This window comes from Salmo trutta, chromosome 1, assembly GCF_901001165.1.
Source record: "Salmo trutta chromosome 1, fSalTru1.1, whole genome shotgun sequence".
NCBI classification, from domain to species: Eukaryota; Metazoa; Chordata; class Actinopteri; order Salmoniformes; family Salmonidae; genus Salmo; species Salmo trutta.
Genome location: NC_042957.1, coordinates 15534341 through 15557370, shown reverse-complemented (window position 1 = coordinate 15557370; position 23030 = coordinate 15534341). Strand labels below are relative to the sequence as shown.

Genomic DNA, 23030 nt, shown 5'->3' with positions numbered 1-23030 from the left:
GTTACATCTGGAGTATTCTCTTGTCTTATCTGGTGTCCTGTGTGAATGTAAATATGCTCTCTCTAATTCTCTCTTCTCTCTTTCTTTCTTTCTCTCGGAGGACCTGAGCCCTAGGACCATGCCTCAGGACTACCTGGCATGATGACTCCTTGCTGTCCCCAGTCCACCTGGCCATGCTGCTGCTCCAGTTTCAACTGTTCTGCCTGCGGCTACGGAACCCTGACCTGTTTCACCGGACGTGCTTGTTGCACCCTCGACAATTACTATGATTATTATTATTTGACCATGCTGGTCATTTACGAACATTTTAACATCTTGACCATGTTCTGTTATAATATCCACCCGGCACAGCCAGAAGAGGACTGGCCACCCCTCATAGCCTGGTTCCTCTCTAGGTTTCTTCCTAGGTTTTTGGCCTTTCTCAGGAGTTTTTCCTAGGGAGTTTTTCCCAGCCACCGTGCTTCTTTCACATGCATTGCTTGCTGTTTGGGGTTTTAGGCTGGGTTTCTGTACAGCACTTTGAGATTTCAGCTGATGTATGAAGGGCTATATAAATAAATTTGATTTGATTTTTGATTTGATTTGTTATAAAGTGAGCTCCAAAAGTATTGGGACGGTCACAACATTTTTTGGTGTTTTGGCTTTTTACTCCAGCACTTTGGATTTGAAATTATACAATGACTCTGAGGTTAGCTTTAATTTGAAGGTATTTTCATTCATATCGGGTGAACCGATTAGAAATTACAGACAGGGGATGTTTTTCAGCGGCAGAGACTGGGAGACCAGTCAGGATTGAGGGAAAGATGAACGGAGCAAAGTACAGAGACATCCTTGATGAAAACCTGTCCAAAGTGCTCAGGACCTCAGACTGGGGTTGAATGTTCACCTTCCAACAGGACAACGACCCTAAGCACACAGCCAAAACAATGCAGGAGTGGCTTTGGGACAAGTCTCCGAATGTCCTTGAGAGGCCCAGCCAGAGCCCAGACTTGAACTGGATCGAACATCTTGGGAGAGACCTGAAAATAGCTGTGCAGTGATGCTTCCCATCCAACCTGACAGAGCTTGAGAGGGTCTGCAAAGAAGAATGGGAGAAACTCCCCAAATACAGGTGTGCCAAGCTTGTAGCGTCATACCCAAGAAGACTACGGTTGTAATTGCTTTCAAAGTTGCTTCAGCAAAGTCCTGAGTAAAGGGTCTGAATATTTATGTAAATATGATATATCAATTTAAAAACAATTATAAATTCGCAAAACAATCTAAAAACCTGTTTGTTTTTGGAGTATTGTGGGTATTGTGTGTAGATTGATGAGGGGGAAAAAACACTGTAATCTATTTTAAACTAAGGCTGTAACGTAACAAAATATGTAAAAAGTCAAAGGGTCTGAATACTTTCCGAATGCACTGTATACATGTATTAAAGTAGTAAAAGTTAAGTATTTGGTCCCGTATTCACACAATAACTACATCAAGCTTGCAACCAGGGGTTGGAACCAAAATTATTTTCCAATCGTTTCGTTTTGAACAGAACACATTTGTTTTCTCATTTAGTTCCACTGTTCCGACCAGCAAAATACATTTCCGAATCGGTTCGAACCCCTAAAAAAGTAGCGGTTTTTATCGTTCCCTTCTGTTCCTTTTTAAACCTCTGAATTATGTTATTACATTAAGCTTGACATGAATAAATTACGATTTAATCTGTATAGGAAAGTTGTTAAGAGCAAATTGTTTTTTGCCGTAACAGCATGGTTAGCTAACAAGCTAGTGTGTGCAGAGCAGCACTAGAATTAAAAACAAATCTTACCTTTTTGAAGTTAATAAATCCAATGTGAAATGTGACAACTTTACTATCCTTAACTAGGATTGGAAAAGTCAATCCATTCTTCTCTAATTAAACAGCTCTCCCTAATTTCTGAATTAGGCTTTTAAAGTCGTCAGTAGCCTACAGTAACCTAGGCTTCAGAGGGAAGGGGCAGGAAACCTACACACAAGCACACTGACTGGCAAAGATTTCCAGCTGGCAGGGAAATGCTGGAATATTTTTCTGATTGACAGAGTGAGGGCTTTGCATAAGTGCTTTGGTGCCCGGAACGTAAAAAATGCTTTTAAAATAACGGCACAGTATCGATCACATTCGTTTTCGGTTCAGGTTCTGTTCTTAAATGTCGTTATTTTCCGGCTTTTCTGTTCTGTTCCCTAAACCAGTTCCAATCCTTGCTTGTGACTCCACAAATTTGTTGGAACCATTTTCTGTTTGTTTTGGTTGTGTTTCAGATTATTTTGTGCCCAATAGAAATTAATGGTAAGTAATGTATTGTGTCATTTTGGAGTCACTTTTATTGTAAATAAGAATATAATATGTCTCTAAACACATCTAAATTAATGTGGATGCTGCCATGATTACAGATAGTCCTGAATGATTTGTGAATAACAATGAGTAGGAAAGTTAAAGACAGATATCATAGCCCCCCCAAAATGCTGTTATTGTAATATTGAGAGGTTAGTATGTCTTGGAGGTAAGATATATGTGCGTCTGTAACTTTTTCATTGTATCATTTCAAATACAAAGTGCTAGAGTACAGAGCCAAAACAACAAAACATTTTTCACTATCCCAATACATTTGGAGCTCACTGTACATCTCTGTCTATACTGCATACAGTTCCTTCAGAAAGTGGTCATACCCCTTGACTCATTCGACATTTTGCTGTGTTACAGCCTGTATTCAAAATAGATTTTTAAAAAAAATTATAAATCTAACCCATCTACACAATATACCCCATAATGACAAAGTTAAAGAATTTTTTTAATCATTTTTTTGAATGTTTTGGGGAACATGAAATAAAGAAATGTATTCTTTTACATAAGTATTCACACCCCTGAGTAAATACATACATTTGGCAGCGATTACAACTGGGTAAGTCTCTAAGAGCTTTGCACACCTAGACTGTACAATATTTGTCCATTATTCTTTTCAAAATTCTTCAAGCTCTGTCAAATTGGTTGTTGGTCATTGCTAGACAACCATTTTCAAGTCTTGCCATAGATTTTCAAGTGGGTTTAATTCAAAACCGTAACTCGGCCACTCAGGAACATTCACTGTCTTCTTGGTAGGTAACTCCAGTGTAGATTTGGCCTTGTGTTTTAAGCTTATTGTCCTACTGAAAGGTGAATTTGTCTCCCAGTGAACCAGGTTTTCCTCTAGGATTTTGCCTGTGATTAGCTGCATTCCGTTTCATTATTATCCTGAAAAACTCCCCAGTCCTTAACAATTACAAGCACACCCATAACATGATGCTGCCACCACTATGCTTGAAAATATGGAACATGGTACTCAGTAATGTGTTATATTGGATTTGCCTCAAACATACAACTTTTTAGTATTACTTCAGTGCCTTGTTGCAAACCTGCTGCATGTTTTGGAATATTTTTTATTCTGTACAGGCTTTCTTCTTTTCCCTCTGTCAGGTTAGGTTAGTATTGTGGAGTTGCTACAATGTTTTTGATTCATCCTCAGTTTTCTCCTATCACAGCCATTAAACTCTGTAACTGTTTTAAAGTCACCATTGGCCTAGTGGTGAAATCCCTGAGCGGTTTCCTTCCTCTCCAGGAAACTGAATATGAAAGATGCCTGTATCTTTGTAGTGACTGGGTGTATTGATACACCATCAAAATTGTAATTAATAACATCACCATGCACAAAGCGATATTACATTTCGTTTTACCAATAGGTTTTCTTTGCGAGGCTTTGGAAAACGTCCCTGGTCTTTGTGGTTGAATCTATGTTTGAAATTCACTGCTTGACTGAGGGACCTTACAGATAATTGTATGTGTGGGGTACAGAGATGATGTTGATCATGTTGATCATCATGTTGATGCAACTTATTATTTGACTTGTTAAGAAAATGTTTACTCCTGAACTTATTAAGGCTTGCCATAACAAAGGAGTCAAGACATTTCAGTTTTTCACTTACAATAAAGCATTTTTTTTTCTTCGAAAAACATAATTCCACTTTGACATTATGGGGTATTGTGTTTAGGCCAGTGACAAAAAAATTCTAAATTTAATCAATTTTTTACTCAGGCTGTAACACAAGAAAAGGGGTGTGAATGCTTTCTGAAGGAACTGTACATACATCATCTGATCAAAATAGCTTTGACTCATTATTTATAATATACTAATAGTTTATACGATAGAGTAGAATAGAATAGAATACAATAGGTATTTTGTTTGGCTAGAGAAGAGTGGTGTGGTAAGTAGCGTGACATAACTTTGAGTAATATTATTCTGTGGGCATTTTAAAGTGCTGTGAAAGAAAGCCTTCAGAGTCTGTTCTGGAAGAACACGTTTAATATAGCTCTGTCATCGCCCAACAGTCAAATAGCTTTGTAAGAGGAAACACAATATGACTGATCATTTGTAATAATTAATCCACAAGTGGGCATGGCAGTTGGACAGCTGATGATGACATCGTCTTCCATTCTCCTTGCTAACTTCCCCTATTGATCCTGCCTCTCAGATCTCCTGCCTCTCGTTAGCTACACGCACACGCAGGCTCTCAGATCTTTTGCCTCCACATTAACTTCATGATCAATACATCTCCTCGAGAGCCCCCTCCCACACACACCCACTACAATCTACATATACACGCACATTACACAACATTGGCCTCCCACAGACCTAGAACAAACTTCAGGGGACATATACTATATGGCAAATACCAATAACACAGGGCTTGAAAACTTAATAGTACTAATATATATACAGTTGAAGTCAGAAGTTTACATACACTTAGGTTGGAGACATCGGTATCGCCCCGATGTCTAATAAAACGCTGATGTGCAAAACCAGTGTCAAAGCTGACATGCATACCTACAGTTGAAGTCGGAAGTTTACATACACTTAGGTTGGAGTCATTAAAATTCGTTTTTCAACCACTTTACACATTTCTTGTTAACAAACTATAGTTTTGGCAAGTCGGTTAGGACATCTACTTTGTGAATGACACAAGTCATTTTTCCAACAATTGTTTACTTGTTTCCCTCATAATTCACTGTGTCACAATTCCAGTGGGTCAGAAGTTATCATACACAAAGTTGACTGTGCCTATAAACAACTTGGAAAATTCCAGAAAATGATGTCATGCTTTAGAAGCTTCTGATAGGCTAATTGACATCATTTGAGTCAATCGGAGGTGTACCTGTGGATGTATTTCAAGGCCTACCTTCAAACTCAGTGCCTCTTTGCTTGACATCAATGGAAAAAAGCAAACGAAATCAGCCAAGACCTCAGAAAAACAATTGTAGACCTCCACAAGCCTGGTTCATCCTTGGGAGCAATTTCCAAACGCCTGAATGTACCACGTTCATCTGTACAAACAATAGTACGCAAGTATAAACACCATGGGACCACGCAGCCGTCATACCGGCCAGGAAGGAGACGCGTTCTGTCTCCTAGAGATGAACGTACTTCGGTGCGAAAAGTGCAAATCAATCCCAGAATAACAGCAAAGGACCTTGTGAAGATGCTGGAGGAAACAGGTACAAAAGTATCTATATCTACAGTAAAACGAGTCCTATATCGACACAACCCGAAAGGCCGCTCAGCAAGGAAGAAGCCACTGCTCCAAAACCGCCATAAAAAAGCCAGACTACGGTTTGCAACTGCACATAGGGACAAAGATCGTATTTTTTTTAGAAATGTCCTCTGGTCTGATGAAACAAAAATAGAACTGTTTGGCCATAATGACCATCATTATGTTTGGAGGAAAAAGGGGGAGGCTTGGAAGCCGAAGAACACCATCCCAACCACGAAGCACGGGGGTGGCAGCATCATGTTGTGGTGGTGCTTTGCTGCAGGAGGGACTGGTGCACTTCATAAAATAGATGGCATCATGAGATAGGAAAATGATGTGGATATATTGAAGCAACATCTCAAGACATCAGTCAGGAAGTTAAAGCTTGGTCGTAAATGGGTCTTCCAAATGGACAATGACCCCAAGCATACTTCCAAAGTTATGGCAAAATGGCTTAATGACAACAAAGTCAAGGTATTGGAGTGGCCATCACAAAGCCCTGACCTCAATCCCATAGAACATTTGTGGGCAGAACTGAAAAAGCGTGTGCGAGCAAAGAAGCCTACAAACCTGACTCAGTTACACCAGCTCTGTCAGGAGGAGTGGGCCAAAATTCACCCATCTTATTGTGGGAAGCTTGTGGAAGGCTACCTGAAACATTTGATCCAAGTTAAACATTTTAAAGGCAATGCTACCAAATACTAAATGAGTGTATGTAAACTTCTGACCCACTGGGAATGTGATGAAAGAAACAAAATCTGAAATAAATCATTCTCTCTACTATTATTCTGACTTTTCACATTCTCAAAATAAAGTGGTTATCCTAACTGACCTAAGACAGGGAATTTTTACTAGGATTAAATGTCAGGAATTGTGAAAAACTGAGTTTAACTGTATTTGGCTAAGGTGTCTGTAAACTTCCGACTTCAACTGTATATATTTCTTTTGAAACAATGTTTTAAGTGAGAAGTAGGCATTGGTCTGAAGCCGAAAAAAGATAGGAAATTCACAAATTCACAAGGTTTTCCAGCACACAGCTTTGACCTACTACAGTAGCGAGCTATGTTTTTCTTTTGTACTTTAAACAATGTGTAGGATTCAAACCTTTTCAAACAGCCTAATTTATATTCTTATAGGAGTTGCTCCCACAATGATGTGCTTTGTACCGCATACAGGTAAAGTATTAGATTCTTCACAGACCACACTAAGACATTATCCCATTCCACTACCTTTTCAAGCTTTTTTTATTACATGAAATCAAGCTTTTATACTTACAAGAACATCAGGCTTGATTGAATGAGCTGTACTGTCTTGTAGTAATGTGGTGCCTGCCTATATTCCCTTCAACTTTTATATCAGCAATACATTTCATTGAGAAAAATATGTATTTAATAATAACATATTTTTGGTGGTCCTTAGGTCCCCAACATAACAACAGGGGGTTGTGTGTGGGACACAGTCCCTCACAGTGATATAATGAGCTAGCCTGTCTGCATTCCTGATTTCTGTAACTGTGATTTCTGCAACAGTTAGCATACTTGTGTAATATCGACATTAGCTCTGAGCCACTTGTTTTGCAAACATGGTCCTGCTTTATCAATTGCTGTGCTGATCAGTGGAGAGTTAACTACCTCTGTTAAATGAATATGTAGCTTACAGCTATGTTTGTATTTGTATTACTTTTTGCAATGAAGATGGTTGCGCTACAATAATTTACAATAGGCCTATATTTTAAAATACAGAGAACATAATGATATATATATTAGTGAAGACACCTCAGAAGTTGAAGGCGATGACCATCCTACTCAGCAAAATGTAATACAAATCTAAATAGAGAAACATGAAAAAAAAGTTATCCTTTTTAGATAAAACTATATTAAAAATACTCATATGTCACCAATTTTTTTATTAAATAACAGTTTTGCAATGAAGGTCTACAGTAACTTCAACAGCACTGGCTGGGGTAGCGCCATGGTGCAGGCGAAGGACAGCAAGCTTCCATCCTCCTCTGCCTGCATTGACTTCAATACAAAACCTAGGAGGCTTGTAGGCTTCTAGGGACATATACAGTACCAGTCAAACGTTTGGAAACACCTACTCATTCAAGGGATTTTCTTTATTTTTACTATTTTCTACATTGTAGAATAATAGCGAAGACATCAAAACAATGAAATAACACATATGGAATCATGTAGTAACCAAAAAAGTGTTTAACAAATCAAACTTTTTTTTTTACATTTTAGATTCTTTAAAGTAGCCAACCTTTGCCTTGATGACAGCTTTGCACATTATTGGCATTCTCTCAACCAGCTTAACCTGGAATGCTTTTCAAACAGTCTTGAAGGAGTTCCCACATACAGTGGGGGAAAAAAGTATTTGATCCCCTGCTGATTTTGTACATTTGCCTACTGACAAAGAAATGATCAATCTATCATTTTAATGGTAGGTTTATTTGAACAGTGAGAGACAGAATAACAACAAACATATCCAGAAAAACGCATGTCAAAAATGTTATAAATTGATTTGCATTTTAATGAGAGAAATAAGTATTTGACCCCCTCTCAATCAAAAAGATTTCTGGCTCCCAGGTGTCTTTTATACAGGTAACGAGCTGAGATTAGGAGCACACTCTTAAAGGGAGTGCTCCTAATCTCAGCTCGTTACCTGTAAAAAAGACACCTGTCCACAGAAGCAATCAATCAATCAGATTCCAAACTCTCCACCATGGCCAAGACCAAAGAGCTCTCCAAGGATGTCAGGGACAAGATTGTAGACCTACACAAGGCTGGAATGGCTACAAGACCATCGCCAAGCAGCTTGGTGATGTTGAATACTTGAACTCTGTGAAGCATTTATGAAGCACAATCTGATGTGTAGTTAACTCTAATGAACTTATCCTCTGCAGCAGAGGTAATGCTGGGTCTTCCTTTCCTGTGGCGGTCCTCATGAGACTCAGTTTCATCATAACGCTTGATGGTTTTTGCGACTGCACTTGAAGAAACTTTCAAAGTTCTTGAAAACTGTCTGGATTGACTGACCTTCATATCTTAAAGTAATGATGGACTGTCATTTCTCTTTGTTTATTTGAGCTGTTCTTGCCATAATATGGACTTGGTCTTTTACCAAATAGGGATATCTTCTGCATACCACCCCTACCTTGTCACAACACAACTGATTGGCTCAAAGGCATTAAGAAGGAAAGAAATTCCACAGATTAACTTTTAACAAGGTACACCTGTTAATTGAAATGCATTCCAGGTTACTACCTCATGAAGATGGTTGAGAGAATGCCAAGAATGTGCAAAGATGTCATCAAGGCAAAGGATGGCTACTTTGAAGAATCTTCAATATTAAATCTATTTTGATTTGTTTAACACTTTTAGTAAAAAAATTGTCAAAAAAATTGTAAAAAAATAGGTGTATTTTAATAGCAGGACACTGAAGTTCATTATCCCTCTGAAGACTATGAATTTGGCTGTAGTCGCATCAAGCGGCATCACAAACTGTTGTGTCATAAGAACAAGGACAATTACGGGTGGTGAACTAATGACAAATGTTAGGATAATTAACATAAACGGTTAACCTGTTGGGGCCGGATGAAAAACGTACCCAATTTAAACAGGTTACTACTCTGGCCCAGAAAATAGAATATGCATATTATTAGTAGATTTGGATAGAAAACACTCTGAAGTTTCTAAAACTGTTTGAATGGTGGCAGGCAAAAAACCTGAGAAAAATTGAATCAGGAAGTGGGAGAAATTAGAAATGTAGTTTTTTTTGGAATCCCTTGAAAAACTACAGTGACATAGGATATACGTTGCACCTCCTAACTCTTCCATTGGCTGTCAACAATCGTTAGGAACTGGTTTTATCCGTCATCTGTTACCGGGCAGAAAATTGTGGCTCAGTCAATCACTGGCCAGTCTGAGGACAGGTGTCTTATGACGCGTGTGCACGTGACTTTGTTGTTTTTTTATTTTTCTTCTGGGATGAATACCTATTGCCCGGTTGTAAAATTATCGCAATTTTACGTTAGAAAATACCCTAAAGGATTGATTGTAAACATTGTTTGATGTGTTTCTACAAACGGTAATGGAACTTTGAACATTTTGTCTATGGATTTGCGTCCATGCCACATGGCATTGTAAAGTGTTCTGGATGGGTCAACAAAACGGACGTATTTGGACATAAATGATGGACTTTGCAGAACAAATAAACATTTCTTGTGGAAGTGGGTGCCCATCCGAGTGCATTCCGCCGAAGATCAGCAAAGGTAAGTAAATATTTCTAACATATTTTTAGAGATTTGTCAACGTCGTGGTTGTAGGCTAACTGTATAGCTTAGCATTGAAGGCTAAGTTCTGTACTCAGAATATTGAACAATGTGCTTTTTCCGTAAAGTTATTTTGAAATCTGACAAAGTGGTTGCATAAAGGAGTAGATTATCTCTAATTCTTTAAATAATTGTTATACATTTTGTCAACGTTTATGAGTTCTTCTGTAAATTAAATGTGCCTATTCACCGAAGGTTATGGGGAGAAAACATTTTCTGAACGTAACGCGCCAATGTAAAAATTGGGTTTTTGGATATAAATATAAACTTGATCGAACAAAAAATGCATGTATTGTCTAACATGATGTCCTAGGAGTGTCATCTGATGAAGATTGTCAAAGGTTAGTGCTTAATTGTATATCTGGTTTTGTGATGGCTATCCATGCTTGGAAAATGGCTTTTTTATTTTTTTGCTAAGGTGCTATGCTAAAATAATCTAATGTTTTGCTTTCACTGTAAAGCCTTTTTGAAATCGGACAATGTGATTGGATTAACGAGTAGAATATCTTTAAAATGCTGTATAATACTTGAATTTTAATTTGGAGATGATTTTGTTTTGAATTTCGCGCCCTGCTATCTCACTGGTTGTTGTCCAACCAATCCCGCTAACGGGATTTTATCTTGAAGGGGTCCTCAATTAAGCAACCATTGTTGGAAGTACAATAGACCAACATAATTTTCACAAAGTCTGCTGCCTCAGTTTGTATGATGGCAATTTGCATATACTCCAGAATGTTATGAAGAGTGATGAGATGAATTGCAATTAATTGCAAAGTCCCTCTTTGCCATGCAAATGAACTGAATCCCAAAAAAACATTTCCACTGCAATTCAGCCCTTACTCAAAAGGACCAGCTGACATCATGTCAGTGATTCTATCGTTAACACAGGTGTGAGTGTTGACGAGGACAAGGCTGGAGATCACTCTGTCATGCTGATTGAGTTCGAATAACAGACTGGAAGCTTCATAAGTAGGGTGGTGCTTGGAGTCATTGGTCTTCCTCTGTCAACCATGATTACCTGCAAGGAAACACGTGCCGTCATCATTGCTTTGCACAAAAATGGCTTCACAGGCAAGGATATTGCTGCCAGTAAGATTGCACCTAAATCAACCATTTATCTGATCATCAAGAACTTCAAGGAGAGTGGTTCAATTGTTGTGAAGAAGGCTTGAGGAAGCCCAAGAAAGTCCAGCGAGCTCCAGGACCATTTCCTAAAGTTGATTCAGCTGCGGGATGGGGGCACCACCAGTACAGAGCTTGCTCGGGAATGGCAGCAGGAAGGTGTGAGTGCATCTGCATGCACAGTGTGGCGAAGACTTTTGGAGGATGGCCTGGTGTCAAGAAGGGCAGCAAAAAAGCCGCTTCTCTCCAGGAAAAACATCAGGGACAGACTGATATTCTGCAAAAGGCACAGGGATTGGACTGCTGAGGACTGGGGTAAAGTCATTTTCTCTGATGAATCCCCTTTCCGATTATTTGGGGCATCCGGAAAAAAGCTTGTCCGGAGAAGAAAAGGTGAGCGCTACCATCAGTCCTGTGTCATGCCAACAGTAAAGCATCCTGAGACCATTCATGTGTGGGGTTGCTTCTCAGCCAAGGGAGTGGGCTCACTCACAATTTTGCCTAAGAACACAGTAATGAATAAAGAATGGTATTAACACATCCTCCGAGAGCAACTTCTCCCAACCATCTAGGAACAGTTTGGTGACAAACAATGCCTTTACCAGCATGATGGAGCACCTTGCCATAAGGCAAAAGTGATAACTAAGTGGCTCAGGGAACAAAACATCGATATTTTGGGTCCATGGCCAGGAAACTCCCCAGATCTTAATCCCATTGAGAACTTGTGGTCAATCCTCAAGAGGCGGGTGGACAAACAAAACCCCACAAATTCTGACAAACTCCAAGCATTGATTATGCAAGAATGGGCTGCCATCAGTCAGGATGTGGCCCAGAAGTTAATTGACAGCATGCCAGGGTGGATTGCAGAGGTCTTGAAAAAGAATGGTCAACACTGCAAATATTGGCTCTTTGCATCAACTTCATGTAATTGTCAATAAAAGCCTTTGACACTTATGAAATGCTTGTAATTATACTTCAGTATTCCATAGTAACATCAGACAAAAATATCTAGACACTGAAGCAGCAAACTTTATGGAAATATTTGTGTCATTCTCAAAACTTTTTGCCGCAACTATAGTATGTCAAAGCTGTGTGCTGGAAAACCTTGGGAAAGCATGGGTGGAGTAGTCTTTTCGGCTTCAGACCAATGCCCCCTTCTCACTTAAAACATAGTGTTTTTATTATTTGTATTTTTACCCCTTTTTAGTGATATCTAAATTGGTAGTTACTGTCTTCTTCCATCGCTGGAACTCCAGTACGGACTCGGGAGAGGTGAAGGTCGAGAGCCATGTGTCCTCTGAGACTCGACCCTGCCAAGCTGCAGTGCTTCTTGACACACTGCTCGCTTAACCCAGAAGCCAGCTGCACCAATTTGTCAGAGGAAACACCGTACAACTGGTGACCATGTCAGCGTGCATGCGCCCGGCCCACCACAGGAGTCGCTAGAGTGCTATGGGACAAGGCCATCCCGACAGGCCAAACCCCCACCTAACCCGGACTACGCTAGGCCAATTGTGCACCACCTCATGGGTCTCCCGGTCGCAGCTGGCTGCAACACAGCCTGGGATCGAACCCAGGTTTGTAGTGATGCTTCAAGCACTGCGATGCCTTAGAGCGCTGCGCCACTCGGGAGGCAGTGTTTTGTTTTTAATTTCCATGTTTTTTGCACTGGAAGGTGATTGATTAGGCAACATTATTATACAGCATTATAATACAGCATAACACAGCAATACAAGTAAATAGAAAATACACAATAATGACAAATGGAAACAGCAATAATGTAGTTATTAGTTTTTATTTAATATTAATATACATTTTCCAGAGGGAAGCGGAAAACCAGAAACCCATTTAACTCTTTCGAACCCATAGCGGCCGTCGAAGTCCTTTCTTTAAATGATCACAAAATTAAGATGCAAACAACCTGTTGTTGTATTCGCGCGGCTGTTGCATCATCAACCAGAAACCGGAAACAGGCTATGCTGTCATTTGACTTTTCAATGTTTTTTTCTCAAAATGACGGCGCCGAAGTGTACACGACTTTTCACTGTGAAAGAGGCTGTATCTACTGTATATTGGTTGGTGATACAAATTCGGACACGTCCTTGCAATTTGAAAAGCGATGATGTCGAGGTGAGTGAAATAAATAAACAGCAGATATATATGTTTGGTGTTGTCTATGTTTGATGACGTGAAATGTGGGGAATAGCTTTCAGATTAGCAAGTCCTGTCATGATCACTTGGTTGGTATAGGCTAGTACATCACCGGTGGAGCTCTCTGTGTCATGTAAATAGTTGCAGTGTTTAGCTGCATGTAGTCAGCTAACTAGTTGGTGGTTGGTCTTGTTTCTACCGATGTAATTAATGTGGAAACGGCCCAAGCTGCTTGCTATAGCTAGCTAGCTAGTCTGTCAGGCAAGAAAAGTTGTGAGTAGCAGTAAATTTGGTCAGCACTCACGAAGCGTAAACCTCTGCTGTCACTTTCACTAGCTAGTCATACAGACAACCAGCTAACTACCCACTGAAATGAAGGCTTGAGTAATTTGTGTTTATCTGTTGGGCTTAAGTTATGGGTTGTCATGTTTGCTAGGTGCAGATATTCATAGGCTATACATTGCTCGTTTTCCTATTATTTAACAGCTGTCGTGTTAGGGTAGATGCCAGAGCAGTGGAGCTCATATGAATATTGAGTTGCATATTTGTTTACATAGCCAGCTAACAAGTTGCTTGTTTTGTCCTGTTTCTACCGATGTAATTCATTTGGAAACTGTCCTAGCTTCATAAATAATCAGCTAACATTGGCAAACTCTGTAGTTGGTCTGTCAGGCAAGAAAGCGAGAGTTGATTGGAGGCTAGAGAGAGAGAAAGAGAAAGAGTGTGTGTGTGGAATCACACAATTTATTATGGAAACCCCTGAGAGGTGATTATTAGGAAGAGAGTGTGTGTATAGTTGAGAAAAAGAAAGAGAGAAAGGAAAAGAGAGAGAGTGTGTGAGAGAGAAAATGTTCCTGACCACAATTATATCCTATTTGTTGCTCCTCTCCTCTCCCTCTGGTCCTCTGTTCCTCTAGGTCAGTGAAAGGTGAGGGAAGTGATGTGGTGAGTCTGGGCTCAGAAGCAAAAGGCATGGAGAAAGAGGACTTAGAGATGATTGGAGGGATAGAAATGTGGAGTGAGGAGGGAGGAGTGGAGCGAGAGAGGAAAAGGAAAGTGAAGGGGAAGGAGAGGAGAGTAGAGGGAGAGAGACAGCAAGAGGAGCGTGAAGAGGAAGGAGAGGAGAGGAGAGAAGAGAGAGAGAGAGAGAGAGAGTGTAGAAAGGAAGACGTAGATCATGAGGAGGAGGGGGTGAGGAGGAGGAAGAGGGGGAGGAGGAAGCAGAGGAGGAGGAAGAGGGAGAGCATGTCCAAAGAGGGAATGTGTCTGCCCCAAGTACCACCATTCACCTTTGTACCACACAGCCTGGGCCTAAAGTGACAGAGGCAGGGGTTAAATTACATTTGAGTCATTTAGCAGACACTTTTAGTGAATTACAAGGGCATATCGACAGATTTTTCACTTAGTTTGCTCGGGGATACTGACTTGCCTAGTTAAATAAAGGTTAAATTAAAAATACCTGCCGCACCATAGCTCCGTTTCATAACTCCATAATAGCTAACACTAGCTAGCGAGCTAATATTAGCGTTAGATGTTACATAGCTCCATAATAGCTAGCTATCAGCTGCTAGCATATTGTTAGCAGCTGTACAAATATCAGAAAGTAGTTTTTTTATGCTCATATTAATGTGATTATTCATGCAGATGTGGTTAAGCACAGCATTTCAGATAGTCAAACAGTAGTTTTTTAGCTTCATGGTTGTTTTAGCTTAGGGAGTGAAGACCTCTCTGAAATTAAAATGGATGACCCTCCCTTCAGCAAAATATTATTGACCTAAATCCTCCCTGAATGGTTGAAAAAAAAGTGCCCCACCCCTATACCAGGAACATAAAGTGGATAGCAGAGAACATGCCTACCATTTACCCTCACTTTTTTCGACAGACCAAAGCCTTAAATATGCTGTTTTAGAAGCTGGTCTTTGTCCTGTAGGCATTAGTTGGCAACGGCAGGAATTTTGATAGCACACAGGGCTGCGGGACAGAAGGTTGTGGGATAACAGACCATCGTGGACAAGAGTAGGAGTGGAAAGACCCCTTTTATAATAAAACATTGCATGAATCTATCATTGTATTTGCAGGCCCGAGAAAAAATGGTATTTTATAAACGTTTCATGCAATTCTACATACTTTTACATATTACCAGAATCTTTTTTTAATTCAACACAAATGACAGAAATTACAGGGTAAGAATGGACAGAGAGATAGGCCTACATTATGTGTTCATCATATCATCCACTACATGAACAAAAACATGACATGTTTTTGTTACACATTGTGTACAGCTGCTCGTCGAACATCTCATTCCAGAATCATGGGCATTAATATGGAGTTGGTCCACCCTTTACTTCTATAACAACCTCCACTTTTCTGGTAAGGCTTTCCACTCGATGTTGGAACATTTCTGTTGGGACTTGCGTCCATTCAGCCACAAGAGCATTAGCGAGGTCGGGCACTGATTTTGGGCGATTAGGCCTGGCTCACAGTCAGCGTTACAATTCATCCCAAAGGTGTTTGATGGGGTTGAGGTCAGGGTTCTGTGCAGGCCAGTCAAGTTCTTCCAACCCTTAACAGCCCTTCACTGACACAGAAGTAGGCTAGTTAAAGAGTGCATGGTAGAGGAATTGGCAGACAAATCTATGGATATAGCAGCCTATAGCCTAATTTCATCTGTCAAACTATTTCTTAAATAAGAAGAAATAGGCTCCAACACAAAGCCCTCTTGTTGTTAGTGAAGTCTAATTAAAATTAAGACGGTTTAAATTAATTATGCTTACCCGAATTTGCCTACTTTCAGCCCCATGAGCTGTCCATTTTCGATTGATTGTGCCGCAGATGCTGCTTCAAGTTTCAGCACCCCAATGTAAGTTATTGCAATCTGGCTTATTGTGAGGTTAATAACTCTGATAAATACATCATGGGCAAGAAACATATTGTTTTTATTAAAATAAACGATAGTAGTAGCAAGCTGTCAAAGTTGACCTCCGGTCCTCCTTCTCCTCTTCGCGCGCTCCTTCTCAAACTGAACAGAACATAGGCTATAGGCTAGTTGGAGCGGAAGATATCACATTTTTGGGAAGAGGCCTAATCAAAAATTATTTTCTGAAGACTTATTTGACTCTCGTCCTGAACTGCCACTGTAGGCTTACACAGCACAGCATTAGTTAGGCAGCACAAAACAAGTTTTTATCATCAAGAGCAGAGCAGGCCAGGGCTCAGGAATGGAATATCCATTGCAGTGTGCAATGCAGCCTAGTTTTATTTACACCATCCCAGCAGCACAAAAGACTCAGGAAGGAAGTGAATTTTCCTAGAAATTTAACTCAGAGCATGCACTTTGTAGCCTATAGCCTATAGACTGTGGATAATTTCATTAAATAGCCTATAGGAGCACATATTGCGCACCCTGCAGAGAATCAGAGACGAGGGGCGTCATCGGGCACACATTGATATGTAGCCTAAAAGCAACTAATTCTAAAACACAGAAATATTGTAATTTCATCAATTACAAATTACATGACCATCTGTTGGACTAGATTACAAAAATACTAAACCCTCCCCTGGACTAAAATTGAAAAAGCATGACCCTCCCCCATTTTCCTCCAGGTATCCATTCTGTAAATTTCGATCCATCCCTTAAGATCTTTCATTTATCAACCACGCTCTGTGTTGAATTGGACTTAGCCAGCTGAAGACACAACAATCCTGGCAGCGTTTTCAGTTTGTTGGCCAAAGTTAAATCACACACAGAGTTTATTTCAGCTCCGAGACCAATGAACATTTGAGGCTGAGACAATAAGAAGCCTGTTAAAGATGAGTAATGGGTTGTGTATGGAACTATCCAAAGGAGAGTGACAAAAGGGTCACTGATTGGTTGGGGACTCATAGGGCCACAGCAGCCTCCAGTGTAAAAATCGCCATTTGATTATTCATCCACTTTAAAGAGTCCTGAAACTACCTCCATTGTCAAATTGGTGGTATATACTGTTGATTCCTGACAAGTGGACTCTGTAAAAGTGCAAACTCAATATCAGTGCAATAAAGTTTTTCAGTCCCAATATACAAGTACATGCTCTCTAACTCCTGTTAAACGCATTGGCACAGATGAAGTACTTGAGTCTTTTGTACTTCATTGGAGTCCATTGGACTCTTTTCACATCAGAAATGTATTACATTGGGGATGTGAAGTCCTTAAAGCCATCTATAAGCCCCTGCTATAGGCCTTTCTCTACTAGGTACGTCAATGCAGTCTCAGACACAGCAATACCAACCATACAGCCCAGATGAAATGAAAAACATTGTAATAGATGGATCCTTCAAGGAACTGAGGAAGAAGAGGCTCTAAGTTCTTAGGAACAGCAAAGCTACCAATCGATCAACGGAAGGACGGTAGGGAGTTTTTTATTAACTTCTGAGTGGGCATCTGTCCCTGCAGACCTCACTATGGACAAACACATCTTCTGAAGCACCAGCAGGTAGAAATGTGCTTAGATGGGGTGGGTATTTTAAATGAGTTACTGCTGTGCCTGCTAGGCCTGCCAGGGCTAATATCAGCTCCTCTGGGCTACAGAGGTAAGTTAATTACCCATCCTGCTGTTGTCTGTCCTTTTGAGTTGGCAATACTTCTACCATAGAATTCTTCCTCTTTTTTTCATTCTTTGTCCTTCCTTCTTTCATTTCATTTATTTTCAAACCTAGGCAATGCGTCCAGAGAATTCTCCCTTTCTCTCTTTCCTTCCTTCCATCATTTCATTGAATTGAATGTCTATTGGACGTTGTCATGGCGGATCCAGCAGTCTCTTTGGAAGGTGAACGGTTAGGAAAGGAGCACACATTGATTTTGTAAGTATGTATGTATGAACAAATAAATCTGGAAATATTTCAACTCTAAATTGAAAATAAGCCCTCTGGTTTCAGGACTAGGAAGGAAAATCAATATTTTTTTTTATTTTTTTTAAGAACAGAACAAAGACTAAATTCACATTGAAATGGAAGCCCTCCTAAATTCCCACCGAAAAATAAAGTCCTGTCATTCTCTGACTTGTATCCCTATAGTAGCCATCCTTACTTGCGGTTACATTTAAGTAAGTATTTCACGGTAAAGTCTACACTTGCTGTTTTTGGCGCATGTGACAAATAAAGTTTGATTTGATTTCTGGGTAGTTTAAAGACAGTTTGAGTAAAAACACACCCACACAACATCCGAAAATCCGTGTCAACACAATTTTTCAAGGTGTTGTTGTTGAGCCCTGGCGCCCAAATAGCAATTGAAATGCTAATTAAAAAACAAGGCTGCAAAGCACTAAAAATAGCGAGAGCTGCAAAAGAGGCACATCAATTACATTCACCCCTGGGTGACAGCAATAGCATTTACCGGGAGAAATCCACTATGTTTCTGCTGGATGTGCAACACAACACCCAGCTAATGAAGTACATATGGACTACAAGGCCAGAGACAAGGGCGTCATCGGTCTAACACCATGCCCAAATCGGACCCGTGCGTGTGTCCGCATGCGCCAACGTGCGCAAATGGATTTTGTCCCCCCACACCAAACGCGATACTGACACGCAGGTTGAAATATCAAAACAAACTCTGAACTAATTATATTAATTTGGGGACAGGTCAAAAAGCATTAAACATTTATGGCAATTTAGCTAGTTAGCTTGCTTTTGCTAGCTAATTTGTCCTATTTAGCTAGCTAGCTTGCTGTTGCTAGCTAATTTGTCCTGGGATATAAACATTGAGTTGTTATTTTACCTGAAATGCACAAGGACCTCTACTCTGACAATTAATCCACAGATAAAACAGTCAACCAAATCATTTCTAGTCATCTCTCCTCCTTCCAGGCTTTTTCTTCTTTGGACTTTATATGGCGATTGGCAACTAACTTTCATAATAAGGTGTATTACCGACCTCAGTTCATCTTTCAATCACCCATGTGGGTATAACCAATGAGAAGATGGCACGTGGGTATATTCTTTTAAAAGCCAAATGAGGCGATGGGAGAAGCAGTACTTGCATCGCGTTTTGTGTCACAAATAGAAGCAACTTCTATTTTAGTGCCTGGCAATGCAGACGCTCGTTGGCTTGCAGTGTGGGTGCAATGATTGAATAACATGTATATGCAAATTTATTTTGCGACGTGAGCAATGTGGTCAGCATGTAACTCTTTAAACGCTGCCGCTGCTTTAATAATGTCCTATAGAGTTGTGTTTTAAAGGCTCTACAATATGAAGGCCATAGCATTACATACAGTATTTAGTGTATACTCAATGATAAATAGGAAACCTACAAGTACAGTACTTGAGGAAATCAAGCTTGAAAGGCTCATGTACTTGAAAGTACTGTACCATGTCTTCGATACTTGATCGATTCCCTTTTCATCCACTTCTAGTAGTCCTTTCCTGCAGTCAATTACCAAAAGTGCCCCGTTTGGCCTCACTAGTGGAATGTTATATACAGACTCGAAATCATTGGCCACTTTAATAAATGGATCACTAGTCACTTTAATAATGCCACTTTAGTAATGCAAGATATGTAAACATTATTAATCTCATATGTATATATTGTATTCTATACCATCTATTGCATCTTGGCTATGCTGCTCGGTCATCGCTCATCCATATATGTATATGTATATTGTCACGCTTGTCGTCGGTAATGGAGGACCAAAACGCAGCAGGTATGTGTATGCTCATCTTGCTTTTTAATAAATACAAAATGAACACCAAAATAACAAAGAACGAACGATCAACAAAAACAGTCTGGTAAGGCACAAGGCTAAACACAGAACAATCTCCCACAAAATACAAGACAAACACACCCAACTAATATAGGACTTCCAATCAAAGGCAACACCAAACAGCTGCCTTCAATTGGAAGTCCAACCCCAATTAACCCAACATAGAACCACACACACTAGACTAAACATAGAAATACATGAAAACCAAACAGTGCCCAAAAACCCCGGAATACTTATTCAAACACCCTTTTAACAAACACACCACCCTGAACCACATAAAACAAATACCCTCTGCCCCGTCCTGACCAAACTACAATACTAATTAACCCTTATACTGGCCAGGACGTGACATATATATTCTTATTCATCCCTTTACTTAGATTTGTGTGTATTAGGTAGTTGTTGTGGAATTGTTAAATTACTTTCGCTACACTCGCAATAACATCTGCTAACCATGTCTATGTGACCAATACAATTTGTTTGATTTTTAAAAACTCAAATCTGGTGTTTCCATGTCAAACAGTTTTGTTATATTTCAGTCTTCTGTGATGTATATAAAGTGTAATATTGGGATGCAAACGCAAAATGTAATACATTTCAACTCTATATCTGACATGGTACAGGTGTCTTCTTTGTTTGAGCCGATGTTTGTGAGGTGTATACTTTAGCTTCAAAGTCATTTTGTTAAAGACTACCAATAATCACTGTGTGTGACCCTGATTTAGCCCACTGCAGTAAAAGGTTAAACAGAGAGTTTTTCTGGAGAGCACAACTCAAGACATCATTGGACTGGGAGGCAACTAGTGAAAGCATTGGATGACGTCATTTGTTGAATGATGGTCTGGATGTCACAGCTGATGTCTGATAGGTTAAGCATCCCTCCCACGCTGCCCATTCAGGATTCACCATCCATTAAACTGTAAACAATGCCATGGCAAACCAGAGAGGATTCAAAATGGCCACTGGTCAACTTTGGTAATCATACTGTTATCATGCTAAACCAGTGACACTGGGATGTTAGTCACTGTCTGTCCAGGGTCTATTGTATGTCTCAATATTTTACAATCAACAGTGTGGAATAACTGGACAGGAGAAAGCACATGTCCTTTAGACATCCACCACAAAGCCAATATGGCAGTCCAGAGCAGATGAAGGAAAGGAGCCAAGGAGAGAAAGAAAGTCACTACTTCCCCCTCCTTCCAAGTTCCAAGCTTTCTAACCATCACCTATTCCAAAGCCCTTGCTCACGTCAGAACTAATATACAGGTACAACGACTGAGAGCCACACAGACATGCAGGGACCAAGAGGAGACAGGGAGGGAAACAGAGAGAGAGAGAGAGAAAGGAGAGAGAGAGGGAAATAGAAAGGGGAAATGGAGACAGAAGGAAAGAGAGAACAGGCACAGAAAGAGCCTTGGCGACGATGTGGCTAAACACCAGCCACACTGACAGACAGACCCTGCCCGTTGTGACAGACTGACAAGAGTGATTGGCAGATGGAAGAGATGCTTTGGATGTCAGATCAAAGTGTTTTTTCTTAACCCCTGCCTTAACGAGGAGAGGAGAGAAGAGAAAGAAGAGAGGAGAGAAGAGGCAAAAGCAGAAGCAAAAGCAGAGGCAGAAGCAAAAGCTGAAGCAAAAGCAGAGGCCGACGAGAGGCCGAGACGAGAGGCCGAGAGGCGAGACAGAGAGAGGCGAGACAGAGGAGAGAGATCGAGACAGAGGAGAGAGGAGAGGCAGCGGAGAGGCAGAGAGGAGAGAGGAGAGGCAGAGAGGAGAGGCAGTGCGACAGAGACAGCACTGCAGACCGCTCTGTGTTCTGCAACACAGAGAGAGTGGGAGAAGAGGAGAACACAAGCCCAAAAGTTTATCACTGGCAGTGATGTTACGGAAGGGAAAGTGCTGGTTTTAAGTGCTTGTAGTTGGTTTGGCTGGGACAGATGATTTTTGCTTGTCTAGGGTTCAGACCAGAGCAACCATCCTTCATTTAAGTGCACCTCTGTGGAGTTGTGGATTGCAGCTAAAGAAGGTGCCCCGGACAACTCCAATCAGACCTCACTATTGTAATGGCTAGTTTGGCTAGGCTGGAACTTGCTGGGTTTGGCACGGCTGGAACTTGCTGGGTTTGGCTAGGCTGGAACCTACTGGGTTTGGCACGGCTGGAACCTACTGGGTTTGGCACGGCTGGAACTTGCTGGGTTTGGCTAGGCTGGAACCTACTGGGTTTGGCACGGCTGGAACCTACTGGGTTTGGCACGGCTGGAACCTACTGGGTTTGGCACGGCTGGAACCTACTGGGTTTGGCATGATTGGAACCTACTGGGTTTGGCTAGGCTGGAACCTACTGGGTTTGGCTAGACTGGAACCTACTGGGTTTGGCACGGCTGGAACCTACTGGGTTTGGCATGGCTGGAACCTACTGGGTTTGGCACGGTTGGAACCTACTGGGTTTGGCACGGCTGGAACCTACTGGGTTTGGCTAGGCTGGAACCTACTGGGTTTGGCATGGCTGGAACCTACTGGGTTTGGCACGGCTGGAACCTACTGGGTTTGGCTAGGCTGGAACCTACTGGGTTGGGTTGTTAAGACTGTTAGCCACTGTATAGTTTCTCCAACAAAAACACACAGAATGTCTAGTCTAGGACCCCAACTCAATCAAGTGCAGTCTGAAGATAGAGGAAAATGGCAATGCTGGTTCACATAGAATGTTTACACTGCATCAGATGTTGGTAACTGTGTTACAAATAACACACCTTGCAAGCTGTTTCTCTTACACTCTTACAGACATTGTCATTGGATATTTATGCAAAACCACACCTGTTCACACCCTTTAAAATTCTGAGTGAACTCATAGTAACTGGGGTCGTAGTGCAGAGGAACAGCCTGGAGGGGGGTTGTAGCTGTGATGGAAGTGCACTGACGTGTGTCTTCACCACTCATCAATTGATGAGGTGAACAGGACAATCAATGGCCGATCAATAAAAACAATAACAGTGTATGGCCATTCAGTTTAATGGATCCCAACAGACATTTCCATTTTATGGGGCCGGGATTGACACAACATGACAATAAAGTGCCTTTTTAATTTAATCAACAATCTGGATACACAG

General features: G+C 40.7%; 1 protein-coding gene across 2 annotated transcripts in view; it reads right to left on the bottom strand.

Annotated features, from left to right (window-relative positions):
• Positions 1-23030, bottom strand: part of LOC115169440 (MAM domain-containing glycosylphosphatidylinositol anchor protein 2) — a 345934-nt gene that overhangs the window by 175152 nt on the left and 147752 nt on the right. The gene's annotated exons all lie outside the window — the stretch shown is intronic.